The sequence below is a fragment of the Myodes glareolus genome, chromosome 18 (genome assembly GCF_982192425.1).
Source record: "Myodes glareolus chromosome 18, mMyoGla1.1, whole genome shotgun sequence".
In the NCBI taxonomy this organism is placed as follows: domain Eukaryota; kingdom Metazoa; phylum Chordata; class Mammalia; order Rodentia; family Cricetidae; genus Myodes; species Myodes glareolus.
The window spans coordinates 67,418,360-67,436,513 of NC_142043.1; positions in this window are offsets into that span (position 1 = coordinate 67,418,360).

Sequence of the window (18,154 nt, forward strand, 5' to 3'; positions counted from 1 at the left end):
CCTGGGAGAAAGGAGTAAGTTCAGTGGTAGCTCCTGGCCTGAGACATTCCCACGCGGGCTAGGTGACAGGGAGGGGGCTCTCAGCTGAGTCTGGGAGATGGGGGGGCAGCTACAGTGGTCGGGGACCCAGCCCTCCTGACAAAACAAGCAATTGTGCCACCTCCCTGCCCAGTTCCTGTTGTTCTTGGGCTCCCGCTCTGTTCCTGAGAAGGCCCATCCCTCACCTGGCCTCTGTGACCCAACCATTTCCCAGAGATCACCTGGAGTCCAGCCTTGACCAGCTGAGCGAGTAAGAGAGCAAGCTCTGAAGGCTCCCATGACAGCCTCAGGTCCCCAAGTGGGAAGGGGGCAGACAAGACTGTTCAAGAAACAGGGATTGAATTCAAGTCCCCTGGAAGAGCAGTGAGTGCTCTGAACCATTTAGCCGTCTCTCCAGCCCACGTTACAATTCTTAACAGTAGCAAAATTACAGTTATGAAGTAGCAACAAAGCTAGGCAGTGCTGATGCATGCCTTTAGTCCAGCATTCAGGAGTCAGAGGCCAGTGAATCTCAATTTGAGGTCTACAGAGCGAATTTCAGGATAGCCAAGGCTACACAGAGAAACCCTATCTTAAAAACAAACAGCCAGGTGGTAGTGGCACAAGCCTTTAATTCCAGCACTTGGGAGGCAGAGGTAGGTGAATCTCTGAGTTTGAGGCTAGCCTGATCTACAGAGTGAGTTCCAGTACAGCCAGGGCTATACAGAGAAACTCTGTCTTGAAAAACAAAACAAATAAACCAGTAACAACAAAAATAGTACTGTAAATATCTGATATGTGACCACTGAAATGGTTGTATCCCACAGGTTGAGAAACACTATCCATAGATGGCTATGAACCTGCATATTTATATCTATCTGTGAGGAGGAAGTCGGAGAGCTCTGAACCGTGGGACCAGCTGAGGTCATAACAGGATGATATGGATGCTCATTTATCACATGCCTCTTGAAGCCCTTTCCCGGACACTAGTGGCAGCTAGCCTTGTCCCTGTCCTGGTGTCCCAGCCACTGGCTGTATTCTCAGCAGGTTGGATGGGGGTGTTGCTGTCCAGTCCAGGGATGTACCCTTCTTAGGAACTGCCGAAGATGGCTGGAAGTGTGAGAGGGGCCCATGGGGCCATGTTTACCTGCCCCAGTGATCAAAGCACCCACGATCCCTGAGCCACTAGACAGTCACAGTCCACAGGAGAGGACAGGAGCTGAACAGTGAGATGTTTACCAACAGGTGGAGGAGTGGGAAGCAGAGTGAGCTGTCCAGCGTTAGGCCACCCTCCTGGTACAGGGCATGCCATGCCAGGCATGTGGCTCGGCCTCTGCTCCGACCAGGCCTCCCTTGCAAGCATGACCCCACGCTCCCACTCCTCCAGGGCCTCTGCTCTCAGCTCCCAGGCAGCAGGACTCTGAGCACTGCTGAGTGACAGGGGTTGGGGTCAGATGCTGACACCAAGCCTTGTGTCTAATCTGTAAACAGGGACAGCTCCAAAATCCAGAAGTATCACAAGAATAAAAACAGCTGGCTTTGTTGCCTGGCACTTGACCAAGTATTAATCTGAGTGACCACTGTTGAAACACTGGGTATTTCAGATTGGACCCTGCTCAGCATCTCATCCCTCTCTCCCTCCCTCCCTCCCCTCTTTCTAAGCCACAGTTCTTATTGTCAATAGACTATGCACCTTTCTTGGTGGAGGGTGGGAATGCCCCAAAAAAGCCTTGGATGTCCTCCCATCTTTGAGAAGTGACTTTCCTAGAGAGGGATGCAGCTGCCTACAGTGGACCCCGTGGGTGCTGGCTGAGGTAGTGTACGGAGAAGACCAGAGCCTTCCCTCTGTGGTACTGGCCTGTTTTCTCAGAGCAGACACTGCCCAGTCCTGTTCAGATAACCTAGTTCAGATATCGGGCACCACCGTCAAGGGCTCCTGGGGAAGGGTAGAGGCCCCAGATATGTCTCAGGTGAGAATGACAGACTGGACACCTCTGCGTGGGAACTGGTTGGACCACTGTGCTTCACCACTTCCGGGGGTGGGATCCAGGGGCTGACACATCTGTATCAGGTGTCCACAGGAGCAGTACCAGATCCCAAGCTCTGCCTGGATGCCACAGCCAAAAGGGCACCATGCAGCAGCCAGCCCCACACATACATGCCTGCCTTCTCCCACCACTGAAGGCTGAGCACTGTCTACCAGGGCCCTGTGCCCAGGATGAAGGCTTGGGGCTGCAGCAATTCTGAGGAGATGGTGGCTTTGGAGCCATAGCTAATTTAGCAGGAATTCCATGGTGAGCTCCTGTCCAGTCCCTCCTCTCTCCATGGGTCCTCCAGGGCTAGAAATACCCTTGCGGGGGTGGGGTCAGCACCTGTGGGGACTTAGGTGCATTAAAGAGTGGACCCGGAAAGAGTTTCTGTGGAACTTACCTGCCTCCAGCACCATGGCAGGGTCAGTGTCAGCCTCTGCCACCCAGACTCCCTTCCTGACAACAGAGCCAGTGGGGAATGCCAAGGCCTCCAGGGAAGAAGAATCAGCAGTTGCTTGGGAAGGAAGCACCGTCTCTAGCTGACTCAGATCTCTTAGCCAAGCTACAGGGTTGCTGTGGAGGGGGGGGCCCTCGGGGAGGCAGCCTGGCTTCTCAGGTTCTCAGGACGGGTTTGCGTGGAGCAGGCGCGATTCCCATGTTTGAGAAGTTGCAGCTGTTGGATGAGACCCCCCGGGTAGGGGGCAGGGGAGCAGTGGCTACCTGCTTCCAGCCAGCACCTGTGTCCCTCAGTGAAGAACACCAGGTCTCCAGGGTTAGGGACTGTGCTGTAGAACATGCAGAGACCTTCACACACACACACACACACACACACACACCACTCAAGTGTGGACTCAGCACACATACAGTTCTGTGCCCTGATTCCATAAGAATGGACAGCACAAGCAATGTCCATGTCACCCTTACACACATGTGCACACTCACACACCAGACATCTCATGTGTGGCACTCATGCCACAGGTCGGTATGTGAGCCAGGAACTTAAAAACACATGCACACAGACAGAGACACAGGGACATGGGTCATCGTTGATACAGGAATGCCCACTTTATTGTGCTCAGGGGCAGCTTATGTAGGGCTCTGGCCACACCCCAGCTCACAGGATCTTTCAGCCACAGGCCCACCAGAAATCACTCCCCTGTCGTCAGGGTCTTGTGCTCAGATGCTCCCTCGGCCCCACAACCTCCAGTAAACAATGATTTTGGGAATTTGGGCATAGTTCTCTCTCCAGACCACTTTCTGCTGACTGTTGGGTGGGTGAAGTTTCTTTGGAGGTTTTCACAGCGACATTTCAGGGGGTCTTGATCCATCAAACCACGTTAGCCTTAAATGATTCCACAGGTTCTCATCTTCTGTGGAAACAAAAGCAGAACCTCTTTTCCAAAGCAACATATCCTTAGACCCATATTTTAAAGTCCAGATACCTTTTTTAGCAGTTCCCAAACTCAAATGTCTTTCTCCAGTCAAAAAAAAGAAAAAAGAAAAAGAAAGAAAACACAATATACATAATCCAAATTCTCTGTGCTCATTCCATCTTTTTGTGGCTTATAACCTGACTGTCTATACTCTGTCTCTTTCCTCTGTGACTTACTCAAACACACATAACACGCATACCCATCTTTAATCCACCCTCACCATTCCTGAGGGCGATCTCACTGAGGGCCTCCACTTGTAAAACGACACCAGTTCTGTTCCACACTCTACTCACTATGTGCTACGGGAACTAGGCTGAACACACACAGACAGAGAGCTCTGGCTTCAGGGATGTCCCCGTGGCCCCGTCTGTCTGCCTGTCTCTGTCTGTAGCGCTTAGCCAGTAGAGCAGGGAACGGAACCAGTGTAGTTTTATACTCATGTCAACACGTGTCCACACCAAGGCTCACACTCTGGTCTGGGGAATGTAATGGTAAGGCACTTGCCTAGTATCTGTGATGCCCAGATTCAGACCCTAGTACTGCAGAAGAGAAAAGCCAACATTGTTCAGCTAAGGCAGTAGATGTAGTACAAGGCATGGTGGCACATGCCTGTAATTGCAGCTCTTGGGAGGTGGAAGCAGTAGAATCGGGTGTTAAAAGCCATCCACGGTAGCCGGGCAGTGGTGGCATGCACCTTTAATCCCAGCACTCGGGAGGCAGAGGCAGGCAGATCTCTGTAAATTCGAGGCCAGCTTAGTCTAATCTAGGACAGCTAGGACTGTTACACAGAGAAACCATGTCTGGAAAAGCTTAAAAAAAAATTCACATGTGAGCCACAGGAGACCCTATCTCCAAAATAATCATAGTCATAACCATAGTAGTAATATAAAAGATAAAAGCCCACATTCATATCACACACATAGGCTTCATTGCCGACCATTTCACTTTCCCTATAATCCAGGCGTTTCTGAATTCCGCTTTATAGAACAACCTCTGATGGCTAAATTTGTTGCTAACATGTCACATATCAAGAACACAAAGCTGCCGCTTTAGCTTGCTGTGCTCTCTCCTGTGCACATGGGAGAGCATCGCCCAAGGAAAGATATGGACATGGCCCAGTACCCCCAACAGCTCCCAAATGTGCCTTCCTAGGGGAGCCCACAAGAGGAGTCTCTGTTCAGGAAAGGTAAATGTCTCGTGTAATATTGGGGGAGACTTTAATTTTTTACCTCTTTTAAATGAATTTGGTGTTTTGTCTACATGTGTGTGTGTTGGATTTCCTGGAAATGGAGTTACAGACAGTTCTGAGCTGCCATGTGGGTGCTGGGAATTGAACCCGGGTCCTGTGGAAGAGCAGCCAGGGCTCTTAACCCCTGAGCCATCTCTCCAGTCAAGGACTAACCTAGAAGCTCTCTGATTGCAAACTGCCACATCACACAGTATCTCCTGGATGGTCCTACAACTGCCCTCACCCTGAGAATGAGCCATGCTAAGGGTCAGAGGATAGCCTGGTTCTTACCGAGAAAGTACCACAGACTGTGTGGAGCCGTTGTCAACCACTGTCAGTCGCGTGGGAATGGATGGCCTCAAGGCTTATCTCAAACTCCTTTTAGGAGGACTGCCTGAGTCCTCACCCAACACCACCTATAGCTGCCCCCTTGGCCAGGTCTTGGTTGCCCAAGGACTACAGAGGAAGGCTCGGAGGAAATCTGGAGTCTTCCTGTAAGAAAGAGGGGGAGGAGCTGGAGGGCTCAGCAGCTAAGAGCACACACTGCTCTTACAAAGGACCCGAGTTCGATTCCCAGTGCCCTCAACGACCCATGACTCCAGCTCCAGGAGATCTAATACCTCTGAAATCTGCTCCCACTTACACACACACACACTTAGAAAAATAAATAAATAATAAAATGCACCTTGAAAGAAAGAAGGTGAGAGCAGAATAATTTAGGGAGGCTCCTCCTAACTCTCCACATGCGCTGCCCTCCTGTCTGGGCACTGCTTCCTCTGCGGGATCCCCTCCCTCTCCCACACTCCAGCTAGGTGTAGGTCCCCTAGCAAAATCCTGAGCCTTCTCAGCTTCAGTGTTGCTCAGGGAGGGTGAGTAAGAGTCCAGCCAAGCCTGCCCTCGGTGTCCAGTAGGAGGAAGGGCAGGCTTGGCTGGACTCCAGGCACGCTCAGCAGGGACCCAGAGCTGCTGGACACTCCAGGGTTCTGATGTGAGGGGCAACCGTCCCCAATCCCGAGACCCTGCAGGGAGCCTCCTGGCCCTGCACCTGGCCCCTCCCCAGTGTCCAAGTGTGGACAGGGACATCTTCACACAGGCCCAAGAGAGGATGTCCTCACGTGCTGGGCACAGCTTGAAATGAAATCAGCAGGAGAGATCCGACATCCGGCCCTGGAGCCATGTGGTTGCTGAGCTCTTGGGAGAGGCCAACATCCCAGGGCCCAGACCCAGAAGGGCGACTGTGGGAGAAAGCTTCAAGGTAGGGTTCAGATGCTGCTGAGGTAGCCCTGGAGGCTAGCCCAGACTGGAGGAAGGTCTATGGACAGTAGAGAAGACTCCGGACGACTGCTGGGTCCTGGGCGGTGCCCCTCCCCCACTCTTTTTCCTTTCAGGCTTGGACCCTGGTTCTGGGTCCTTGAACTCCAAGGAGCAGCAGAAGGCAGTCTCCAGGGTCAGCTCTCCTGGAAGGTGCTCAGCTTTGTACCACAGTGCCAGGTGGGATGGGTAACCCTTTCACTGCCAGGACCAGGACTCATTGTCTTAGTCCTTGTTAGAAAAATCTGTTCCTAAGGGCTCTGCTGCCTTTGCCCTGGTGTCTCTGGTGTCTCTGAGACTCAGGGGGAAGGTAAGGGGTGTCTGGCTGCATTGTGTGGGAGTACTGATGTCACCATTGTGAGGAAGTAACAGCCAGGAGGACTGGTGACAGCTTCCCCTCAGTTCCCTCAGCTTCACCCGGCTGTGCCTCAGACAGAATTAGCCCACGGAAGGCTGGGGTTCAGAGGACAGGAGGCGCATCCACCACCTCTGGGAGCTGAGGGGAGCTGGCCATGTGACTTCATGGTCATGTGACTTGGTTAGTAGAGTGCTCACCTAGAACCACGTAAACTGGGCACGGTGGCACCTGCCAGTAATCCCAGACTGAAAGATAGAGATGGGAGGGTCAGGAGCTGATGGCCATTCTTAATTGCGTAGTGAGTGTGAGGTCAACCTGAGCTACGTAAGATCCGGGCTGGAGAGCTGGCTCAGTAGGTGACCGCTTGTTGGTGAAGCGGAGGACCCTCTAGGGTGCAGAGACCGGTGAGCCAGTCTAACTGAACTGTTAAGGTCCAGGTTAAAGGTGACTCTGTCTCAAAAAGTAGGATGAAGAACAACGGAGGAAGACACCACCCAACATTGACCTGTGACCCGCACATGTATGCACCAGGGAGGTGGAAGCAGGTGGAACTCAGGGCTCGCTGGCCTGAGGAACACCCTTGACCTCTGACTCCGTGAAAGCCCCCACACAGAGAGAAGGTATCAATTCTTCCCACTTTACAGTATGGGAAACTGAGACCCAGGGAGGTCAAGGCCTTGCCCCAGGTTTGAGTAGCTGGACCAATTCTGTTCCACCTTTGCCAAGGGCCCCTGGCTCCAACGTCACTCGTACCTGTACAAGTGTGACCTGGCGCTAGTCACTGGTCATCTGGACCTCTGGGCTGGACCCCCACTCACCCAGCCCCTCCCTGTTCTGGGGCCAGGCAACAGCTGGGGGGCAGGTCCTCACCGTGTCACAGGTCCCCCTCTGCCCTGGCCTTGCGCCAGTCAGACCCGCCCATGCTACATCTCCCAGATGGCACCATAAAGCCATCTCAGTACCTGGGCCCTGAGAGCAAACAGCCCCTCCTAGGAGGCCTCACCCAGTAGAGACCACATCGGTAGCTCTCCTGGTGTGAGGTGAGGGTGCAGGACATGCGTCAGGCCTGGGTGGGGCGGGGGACGCTGGAGTGCCTCCTCTCCCTCCTCTTCTGAAGACAGCCACCAGCCCACCTCCCATCAGTCCTCGGGCCTTGGGCCAGTTCACCTGTAAGCTTTCTCAAAGCCTGCTTGAGAAGGTCCAGTGCAGACCCCGCCAGCCGGTCCCCACTCCTGCAGTGTGGGCGGGGAGCATGTACCAGCCAGGGGGCGCTGGCAAGCTGAGGGTCCCCCTGAGCCAAATATCTCTTTGAAGGCCTTGCCTAAGAACCCGAGTCCCAGTTTTCCAACCTGGGCAGAGAGGCAGGGAGGCAGGCAGTGAAGAGTGCCAGCTCACAGGGCATCTGGACCATGGCCGTGTCCTCAGCCCCACCCCACCCCTGCCGACCTGCGGTCAGTCACAGACTAGGCTTCCATCTTCTCTCAGATAGCCTGTTTGTTACACCCTAGGCCAGAGACTCGGTTCAGTCATCTCCCTGTCCTGACTGCAGAAGGGGAAACATACATGGGGAGCCCGAGATCTCACCCTACACTTCCTGCCTGGCTCATCTGCCTCAGTTTTCTGACCTGCATAATGAGGTGGCACCAGCCACGTGGGGTCAAAGTGAGGTCAGGGTCCACCTAGGACGAGCCTTGCCGAGGAAAAGGCTGCTGGCACTCGGCACCACTGCCAACCTTGGCCGTGGAAGATGGTACCAGGGGGGCCTCAGGATTCCAGCCAGCTGTGGGCTTCCCTGGGCAGGGTGAGAGGTAGCGGGGGCTGAAGAGAGCGCCTCTGTGCTTGAAGATGGCATCCCTGGAGGAGAGGCAGAGGCATGGTGGGTGGACTTGATCGTCATCTACCCTGGGTGGGGCCATGGCCATTGTTTGCCCTCTCTGGGTCTCAGCTTTTCTGTCTGTGAGTGACAGAGATCTTCCTTACAGGGCAGAGTGGAAACGAACACACATGTAAGAAAGATGTTGCTGGGGTGTCCCCTGAAGATTCCACTGAGACAGCCAAGGACTTCCCGGGATGAGAGGGTCTGTGGACATGTCCAGGAGAGCCAACCAAGGGCAGGTGACTGTTTAATTCAACCTTACAGCTTCCATGCCTCATTAGTGTGTTGGTTTATTTTTATTTGGGGGGGTGGGGTCATGCTGTGTTGCCCAGGCTAACCTTGAACTCACGGACTCTCCAGATCCTCCTGCCTCAGCCTCCCAGATTCAGGTACTACAACTGTGTCTGAACCCTCCTGGCTTTTTTAGAAGATCAGGCTGAGGCCCAGTGAGGGCAAGGAACTTAGAGTGTATTGCACAGCAAGTCAGAGGAAGAGTCGGGTCTTGAACCCACTGGTCCAGGTTCTGAGCCCATTCCCAGTGAAGGTGGCCCAGAGAGAATCTTCATCTGGCCCTGGCTGGCACCTCATGGACTGCGGACTTCCTCCATGCCTGGGACCATGTGACTAAGCAGGCCTACACCCGCATCCACACTGTTGCTGTCTGCAATGTTGCCTCCCCCTGCTACCTGCCTCAGTTTGCATGTCTCGAAAATGGCCTGGAAGGTAATCCAAGCCTCGTAGCCATGCCATACATTCGCTATTGCTTATGTGTTAGTGGTAACACGTTTAATCCCAGCACTCAACACGTTTAATCCCAGCACTTGGGAGGCAGAGGTAAGTGGATCTCTGACTCTGAGGCCAGCCTGGTGTAAATACCCAGTTCTAGGCTGGCCAGGACTACGCACTGAGTTGTGCCTACTCCAAAATATGTTTCTCCCTCCCCTTATAAGGTGGGCACTGTTAACGCTACACCCAAGGCCAGGTAAGTGGCCTCTCCCCTCTCCCGGTCAGAGCCACTCCCCACACCACAGGGCTCCTGCCCCCCTTCAGCCCTCACTGCCCCTACAGTCCTGGCATCCTCACGGGCTGTACCCAGTGACCCTCAGTCACTGGTGCTGGTTTGGGCTCCCAGGAGCTCTGAAGGCCTGAATGGGTAAGCCAGGGAGCGGGCAACAGGGAAGCTGGCGGGTGTGGGTCTCCTTGCCCGCTGGGCAGTGATACCCGAGATGCTGGGTGGGTCCCGCTTCCTGAAGCAGCTGCCAAGTGTGTAATAGACAGGACAAGGCTTCTCTGATGTGACACAGGAGCCTTGACAGGGGCAGAATAGAACAAGGATTACTAGTGGACTGGGGTAGCAACCTGGCTGCTCGGTCAAGAGGCTGAGAGAGAGAGAGAACTCCCTGGCCACCTCTGGCCCTGTGGCCCCTTGATCAGCCCCCCAGGTGCAGGCAGACCTTGGACTGATTGTCTGCACTTCCTGGTTGTTTGTCTCTGGGTCGGTTGCTAAGCATCTCTGTCCTTCATTTTCTCATCTATTCCACAGAGTTAAGTGTCAAAGTGAGGTTGTATAGGACAGGATCAGTCCACAGTGACCAGAAGGAGTCCATACATTTAACTGGTGTGTGGTCTCCAAGGCTCAGAAACCAGGAGGTTCTCTGAACTGAGCTGCACAGCCAGGAGGGTCCCAGCACAGCTGCAGCAAAGCATCAGGTTTTACCCAGGGCCCTGGAGCCAGGCCCCCTGGACTCACATTTCAGCCCCACCACTCCCGACCTCAGTGTCTCCTGTGTAAGACAGATTACAGTAGTTCCCCTGCCTCAGAGAGCTGCTGGGAGGGCTCCGACGCACCTGGATGAGTGCCTGGGAAGCCTAGAAGTCAGTGCTGTGTGGCTCTGAGCATGCTCTCTCCCTCTCTGGGCCTCCTCCATAGCCTTACCTATGGATGAGTCATCAGGCCAGCCCCACCGGTGGCTCCTTCCAGCTCTGTGGTCTGTAGTTCTGGGGAGTTACTACAAGCGCCCCCCTTTTGATGGTTCCCCACACCTGGGGCTCTCGCCTAGCCCCTCTCCCCTTCTTTTCCCTCCTTGAGTTGGGGATCGGCACAGCACCTGAAGGAGCAGGTGAGGCCTGTGGGGAGAGGAGGGGCATGGGCTCCTCCTACCAGCTTCTCACTGAGTGAGCCACCCACTAAGACCCTCTACTGGACAGCTAGGCTGGTGCCTTCAGAGGCAAGAAAGAGGACAACAGGATCATGACTGAGGCCCTGACAGCATGAGCGACTTGGGGCCGACCTCTCCTGAGCCTGTCTCGGAGGCTGAGCACAGGACCAGACATTCGACATCTCCTCTTGAGCTAGTGATGACGTTTCCTTCCCAGGGACCTGACTCAGTGTCCTGTCCCTACACCTGAAAGGACTTGAGTCACATCAGGGGAGTCCCAGGGTACGGTAAGAGGTGAGAACCCCATACCCGGAAGCACCCTGCCCTGACCCTCCTTTTCCTGCACACCTGTGGCCCTGGCCACACGGGCAGGTCTCACCACAACTGCAGGGAGAAGCTTGTCCCACAGCCCTGTCCAGAGGAAAGCCCACACCTGTCTTTAGCACTCGCTTCCCGCTTTCCCACTGACAAAACCTGTCCATCCACACTGTCCAGTAATCTGTCCATCTGTCTGCCCATTCACCAGCTCACCCTTCCGCACATCCACTGTTCACCTACCCATCTACTTCTCCATCCATCTACCATCCTCACCCCATCCAGCCATCCACCCACCCACTCAGTGACTCTTCTGTCTACCTGTCTGTCCATCAATCCATCTACCGCTTACCTATCCATCCATCAATCCATCTACCGCCTACCCATCCATCCACAGATTCACCTATGCACCCTTCTACCCACAGACATACTCATCCTTCCACCCATCTGTCCATGCACCATCCGTCCACCCGTTCATCAGCCTACAATCCACGTATCCACCCATTCATCAGCCTACAATCCACGTATCCACCCATTCATCAGCCTACAATCCACGTATCCACCCATTCATCAGCCTACACATCCACGTATCCACCCGCTCATCAGCCTACAATCCACGTATCCACCCATTCATCAGCCTACAATCCACGTATCCACCCATTCATCAGCCTACAATCCACGTATCTACCCCTTCGTCAGCCTACACATCCACGTATCCACCCCTTCATCAGCCTACAATCCACGTATCCACCCATTCGTCTGTCTATACATCCACTTATCTGTTGTAGGGAGGAGGTCCCGCTTGTTCTTCCTGGCTGCCTGGCTTGCTTAGCCCTGAAATAACCACACAGAAACTATGTTTATTAAATCACTGCTTGGCCCATTATCTCTAACCTCTTATTGGCTAACTCTCACATCTTGATTTAACCCATTTCTATTAATCTGTTTATTGCCACGTGGCAGTGGCTTACCAGGAAAGATTCTAACCAGTGTTCGTCTCAGGTGTAGGATCCATGGCATCTTTCCAACTCTGCTTTCTTCCCCCAAGAATTTAGTTCTGTCTCCCTGCCAAGGCAGTTTCTTTATTCATTAACCAATGAAAGCAACACATAGAAAGAAGGACCTCGTTGGGAGGAGGGGCGTAAATGGAAACTTTTTATAATTTAATAAAATTACTAAAAAAAAAAAAAAAGAAAGAAAGAAAGAAAGAAGGACCTCCCACACCATGTTTCCACCCATTCATCAGTCTACAGATCCATCTACCTACCCATCCATTTTTCTCATCCTTTTCTAGACTATTCCCTGAATCCAAAAACACCAAGCAAATATGACACAGCCTATTTCCATGGGCTCCTGGCCCAAAGTAGACTGTGTATAGAGTGGGGTGATCAGTGTTCGAAGGATGGCACGATCCAGAGGGCTGTTGGGAGACAGTGTCTGCAATGGGCTCTACAGACAGACTCAAGAGAACACGGAAGAAGGTGATACCTGTGGTTACAGGTGTGTAACTGAGTCCAGCAAAAACAGCCTCGCTTTTCATCTCCGTTTCTGGGGTCCAGGAGATCACTTGTGTGGCCCCAAGCATTCTAGATAGTGCCCTGCTACAGCCCCAGACTTGGTCCCTCATTTTCTTCCCTGGAGAGTGGCTGTCATGCCAGGCTTCATCTCTTGCAGTGAGGGGGTCCAGGAGCCAGACAGGCAGGCTGTAGACAGGAGGCCAGGCCAGGTCCTGAGCCCCCAGGCGCAGGACTGGGGACTGTGGCCCCTGCTAGAGAGGGGATGACTGTGGGGTTGAGAGACTACTGAGCGTGCGGCTCTGACTTCTCAGCTGAAGTCACAGAACATGACTAGGGGCTCACAAGATGCAAGGTAGCACCGGTGTCCAGGGCCCTGTCAAAGGGAGAATACACACAGTGTTGCCATCGTAGAGAAGAACCTCGAAGTCTTCATCAGTGCCAGCGGCTTGGTTTATAGCCCGCATGCAGAAGTCACATGGACAGCAGGGGTGCTAACAGAGTGTTGCACGAGGTGACCTTGATAGTGGGTCAGTTGTGTTTGTGCTACCGAGCACTAAAGAAGGGCCTGGCATGGTGACACAGGCCTATCATCCCAACACTCGGAGGCTGAGACAGAACCCTCCATTCCATGCAAGCCCTAGTCACATAGTAAGAACCCTCCGCCCAAAGAGATTGGGCTCTGACCCCCCTGAGTGTGTGTCTTAAAAGAAGGGTATGGGTGGGTTAGTCTGGCGTACACCTGAGGACCTGGGAGAAGCCTCTAACGCACTTGGCCCAGGCTGGATGCCAGGATGTTGTGCCCAGGCGCTTCCACGCTCGCCTGCTCCGGCAATGCAACAGATCCCTTTGTGTGGTTGTGTGGTGTTGCCTTGCTTTTGTTTTCGGAGATAGAGTCTCATGTATTCCAGGCTGGCCTCAAATTCACTATGTAGCTGAGGGCAACTTTGAACTTGTGAGCCTTCTGCCTCCACCTCCTGAGTGCTGGGATGGCAGTCTTGTGCCACCCAGAGGACAGTGACCCTGGGAAGGGGCCTGTGCTACTGAGAGCTCTCTAGAGACAAATTGCCACTCATAGCTCTCCACAGTGTCAGCTCCACCTAAGCCTGGCCCCCACCTCAGCGGGGACAGGCAGTGAGCATCTGCATCCACAGTGCATCTGTGCTCGGTCCCCGTGCCCAGCACCCATCTTCAGCCAGACTGTACTGCCCAGGGCCCTGGCCGTGGGGTAGCGGGAATGGAGCCAGAGTCCTGGGTGCACCGCAGGGCTCCTGGGGTCCAATCCTTGCTCTGCTGTCATTTTGTGCCATGTGGCCTTATCAAAATAAGAACTCGATGTGCTGAAGGACCACTGCCTGGTTCTGTTTGGACAATCCTAGGGATTAAACCCAGGCATGTTTCTAATTTTCCATCCTGGAGCCCTTTAACTTTGTGATTAAAGCAGGAACCTCCCTATGTAGCCCAGGCTGGCCTTGAACTGGCAATCTGCCTACCTGTGCCTCCCCAATGCTGGGCACACAAGCATGTTCCCCACACCCAGTGTGGGTTCCTTCCTGTGTTTGTGGTTCTGAGTGTGTGGAGGGAGAGACCTCCATCCCAGCGCCACCTGCAAAGGCTCCCTCCGCTAACTCCGCAGTGTAAACATGTCCTCTGAGCTTCCTGTCTTCCTTCCCTGTCCTATTTCCGCCCCCCCACCCCCCCGGCAGCACCTCGTGCCTCCTGATACCTGTGTTTGTCACCTGTTTCCACAGCAAGAATGCCAGCTCCGAGGGAGGGGAGAGTGAGGCTAGGGTCCTTCATCACTGCCACGGCCCCCGGGACTTGGCGCGTAGTAGATGTTCAATAAACATTTGCAGAAGGTGCGGCTGGGGGACCGGGCGTGAAGCAGGTCTCCGTGGCTGAGGAAGTGCCTGAGGAGGAAGGAAGCTGTCCTGCCCACCTGGCACCTGTGGAGGAATGCTGCCCAGAGGAGGGGTGGGCAGGATGCTAGAGATTGGAGGAGAAGGTAGATGTTCAGAAAGCGGAACATGCAGCTGGCAGTGGCAGGCCAGGTTAGCGTATGAGACTGGGGGCCTCTCGGGGTGTGCAGCCCAGGTGCTCTTTCCCAGGAACTGCCCCCACCCCCACTAACACACACACACACACACACACACACACACACACACCCTAGGTAGTCCCTGGGCCCAGGTAGAAGTCAGAACACACATAAAGGGCAGCTGTCCTGGAGTTTAGGGGAAGCCTAGGGCTTTGATAAGGTGGGTAAATTTCAAAGGGGCTGCTGTGAGGGGGGCCGGGCTGCTGATAGCAGCACCTTAGCTACCCGCAGTCCCTCCGCTGAGGTGGCCTCGTGACCCAGCCCCTCCAACGAAGCAAAACAGGCTTGATTGTATTCTTATCGGACCTGTGGTTTCAAAAGGCCCAGCAGGCCGGCTGGCTCTGCGTCAGTAGGGGAAAGGCAGCAGCCAGCTCCCCGGGTGAGAACATGACGCAGGCCACCACCTGCACCCCCTGTGAGGCCTGGGGTCCACCTGGTGCTGGGGCAGGGAAGGAGGAGCAAACGGACGCCACACCCCAAGCAGGGAGGCCCTGGTGGTGGCTGGGCGTTGGCCCTGTTCCACGCCTGGCTCCCCACCTCTCACCACAAGTTCTGTGCCTCAGTTTCCGCACTGAGATGAAAAGGAACCATTGAGACCACTGAGGGTGCTTGTCTCCAGGCTTGGGAGCCACGGTGCAGCAGCTGGCTCACAGCCAGTGTGCTCAGTGACAGGCTTAGCCGGGACAACCAGGGACAGCAGTGGCCTGGGCCTCAAGGCTGCACACTGTGGCCCCGCGAAGTCCCCTGCAAAAGGTAACCATTCCTTCAGATGGCCAACCTCAAGGGGACTCAGCAGTTCCCACCTCCTCACCGGCTACCCACCATGCATCCCTTCCCTGACTTGTCTACCGCACCTGCAGGCACAAACATCCCCTCTTAGCCATTATACTCTTCTGCTGTGGGTACCCAGACCTAGCTGGAGGCAATGCCCGAGGAAGCTCAGTGCCCTGTGGAGTAAAGAGATTCATGAGAACCAAGACCGGGCCAGGGGCAGCTGTGGATGCTGTCTGTCTGTGTGTCTGTCCCTGCTCCCAAGCCCAAAGCTTCCCTTGCCTTAGAGCTCATCTCTGACTGCAGACTTGCCTGGACCCCTGAGGGGTACCTCTTCAGATGCCATCTTGGGTGTGAGCAGGCAAGGGCATTGGATGAAGTGGGAGAAGCTGCAGGGTGGACCTGGGGTGGGCAGCCAGGTCTGGATGCAGGGAACAATGACTCTCTCCTCGTGGAGCGTCTCCAGGTCTCCAGGCAGGGGAGTACATGCTGGGAAGACCCTGGGCCTGGGGAGTGGATCCCAGACAGGACAAGGACCAGAACTGTCACGTTTTCTAACTGTTCACAGAACCAAGAGACCCAGAGGTGGCTACCCTGAGACTGAATGCTGGGGTTGTCTGTGCCCTCTGAGGCAGATGCAGAGGGACTTTGGCTGCTAGGTCAAGCGCAGAGGAACACATGCTAATCTGGAATAAGCAAGGAGCCAGGTATGCCTGGGATACAGTGTGACATGTCCTGAGTGTGAAAACGGTCACTTCCTGGACCATTCCTGGTCCCTACGCCCCCTACCCACCCAGGCACAGCCTAGGCCTCGTATCCTGCCACATCTCAGCCCCGACCCTGAGCAAGCCAGTAAGCCTCTGCCTGGCACCTGTGAAGGAGCCACATGGGGGGTGACCCCCAGGGCACAGACTTGTTGGCATCAGTTGCCTGAGTCAGCACTCGTGGGAGCACAAATTGGGTTCTGGGTTCAGACTTCAAGCTTACTGTGTGGTCTTAGGCCTGTTCCCCAGCCTCTCTGGGCTCAGGATATCTGTCTCTACCACATCCACTGGATAAGTCCTGGAGTCTCATGAAGGAGGCTTCCTGATCATCCCGTCTTTCCCTCGTGGTCCCATCAAGGTGAGACAATCGGGCTCCTCACTTTAAAGATGAGGCTGCATGCCTCCAGTAGTTCTGCCTTCTTGAAGCCAGAGCCTGGGACTGCGGGACGTGGCAATCCCATCCCTCTGGTGTTGGAATGGACCCAGACTTCACTGTTATCACAGACTGAAGTTCCTCAGAAAGCCAAACAGAGAGGACGGGAGTTCTAGGAGATAAGACAGAGAGCATTCCAGGAAGACAGCTGTTCGCTGATAGACGGACAGACAGACAGTCCTTCCCAAGATGTGTGCACAGCCTTTAAGTTCAGGCAGGGTGAGTCTCGCCCTCACTCACAGAACACCTGGGACTCACCCCCATCCCACCATTTAGCACAATGTCACTGGCACCCTGCCCTGGACCTCAAGTCCCATCCAGCTCAAGCGCTCCCCACTGGACTGACGGGTGGTTAGAGGGTCAAGGTGGGGAGGGTACACCAGTCAGCTGCCCCGGACCTTATCATCCTGGGTTTGATGGTGCCCTAAGGGAGTAGGCCAGAGGTGGGCATGCTGAGAATACAGGTAGGGGGATTGCCGAGATCAAGGCCAGCCTGGGCTACAACAGGAACCTATGTCTCATGAAAACGCACACAGAAGCGTAAAAAGAAAGAAAAACCAAGAGATAATTAAAGACTAAAGACTGTGGGCTGGGGGGCTGAGGGCACAGCCTCAGAGAGGGTGATGAGGAGTCTTCCAAGCAGTAAAGTCGAGGAAGAAGTGAGGTGTGGTAGCACACACCTGTAGTCCCAGCACTCAGGAATCAGAAGCAGATGGATCTCTGAGTTCAGGTCAACCTGGTCTACTAAGAGAGTTCTAGAAGAGCCAGGGCTACACAGAGAAATCTTGTCCAAAAACAAAAAGTGTAACAATAAAATCTTAGGTGAAGGGAAGCCAGGCAGGTGGCACACCCCTGCGATCCCCGCACTGGAGAAGGTTCAGTCTTAGCCACTCCTACAAGTATAGGGCTAGCCTGAGCAATCTGAGGCCAGCAAACAAAAATGAAAGTATGCTGGGCAGGCTGCTGCTTGCCTTTTAGGCTCAGCGCTCAGGAAGCAGAAGCAAGCAAATCTCTGGGAGTTCAAGGCCAGCCTGGTCTACAGAGTTCCTGGCCAACCAGCTGCACAGTGAGATCCCATCTCAAGAAAACCAAGACAGATGCACACAGGGACAGCGAGGGACCCAGATGTGGAGGGGTAGAACAGGGAAGGCATGGCTCTCAGCAGCCGCCTGAGGTCTGGGTTCATCGGCTGCAGTGGCCAAGGAGGTTGAAGAGTGGCCGGCCTTGGGGAGCAGAGCAGGAGTCGGGAGGCCTGACGTGTTCAAGAGTGCGTGCAAGGGACCTGAGACTGGATCCTGAGGAGGGTCGGTCAGGACACTGGGTTGTGAGTTTGGATCTGCCTCATAGCTGTGACCCTAGACATGACGTTTTAGGTGTTCCTGTGAGGTGGGCCTAGCACCTCCCTGGAGGAGGCACTCCAGATGAGCTCCCCTCACAGAAGCCCTGAGAGTTCTGGGTCATGTTGGTGATCATCAAATTCTGTTTCCTGGTGACCTGCAGAACCATGTCTTTTGAGACAGGGTTTCATGTAGCCCAGGCTGGCCTCCAACTGGCTATGTACCCAAGGTTGACCTAGAACTCCTCCTCTGTCTCCTGAGTGCCCATTCACACTGATGAAGCAACAGCTGAGCCACATCCCTGCCCCCCACATCCCTACCCTCCAGCATGTATTTCTTGGATCAAAGCCAAGGTAGGTTCCCTGACATCACACCGGTGGATCAAGCCAAAGAGTCCCCAGGCAGCCCTGGGGTTAAGGATGGGACCCAGCTGGCCTTCCCTTCCATCCGGCATCATGGTCACAGCTAGCTGCAAGGGAGACCAGACTCTATCACTCCAGGTGGCTGTACCC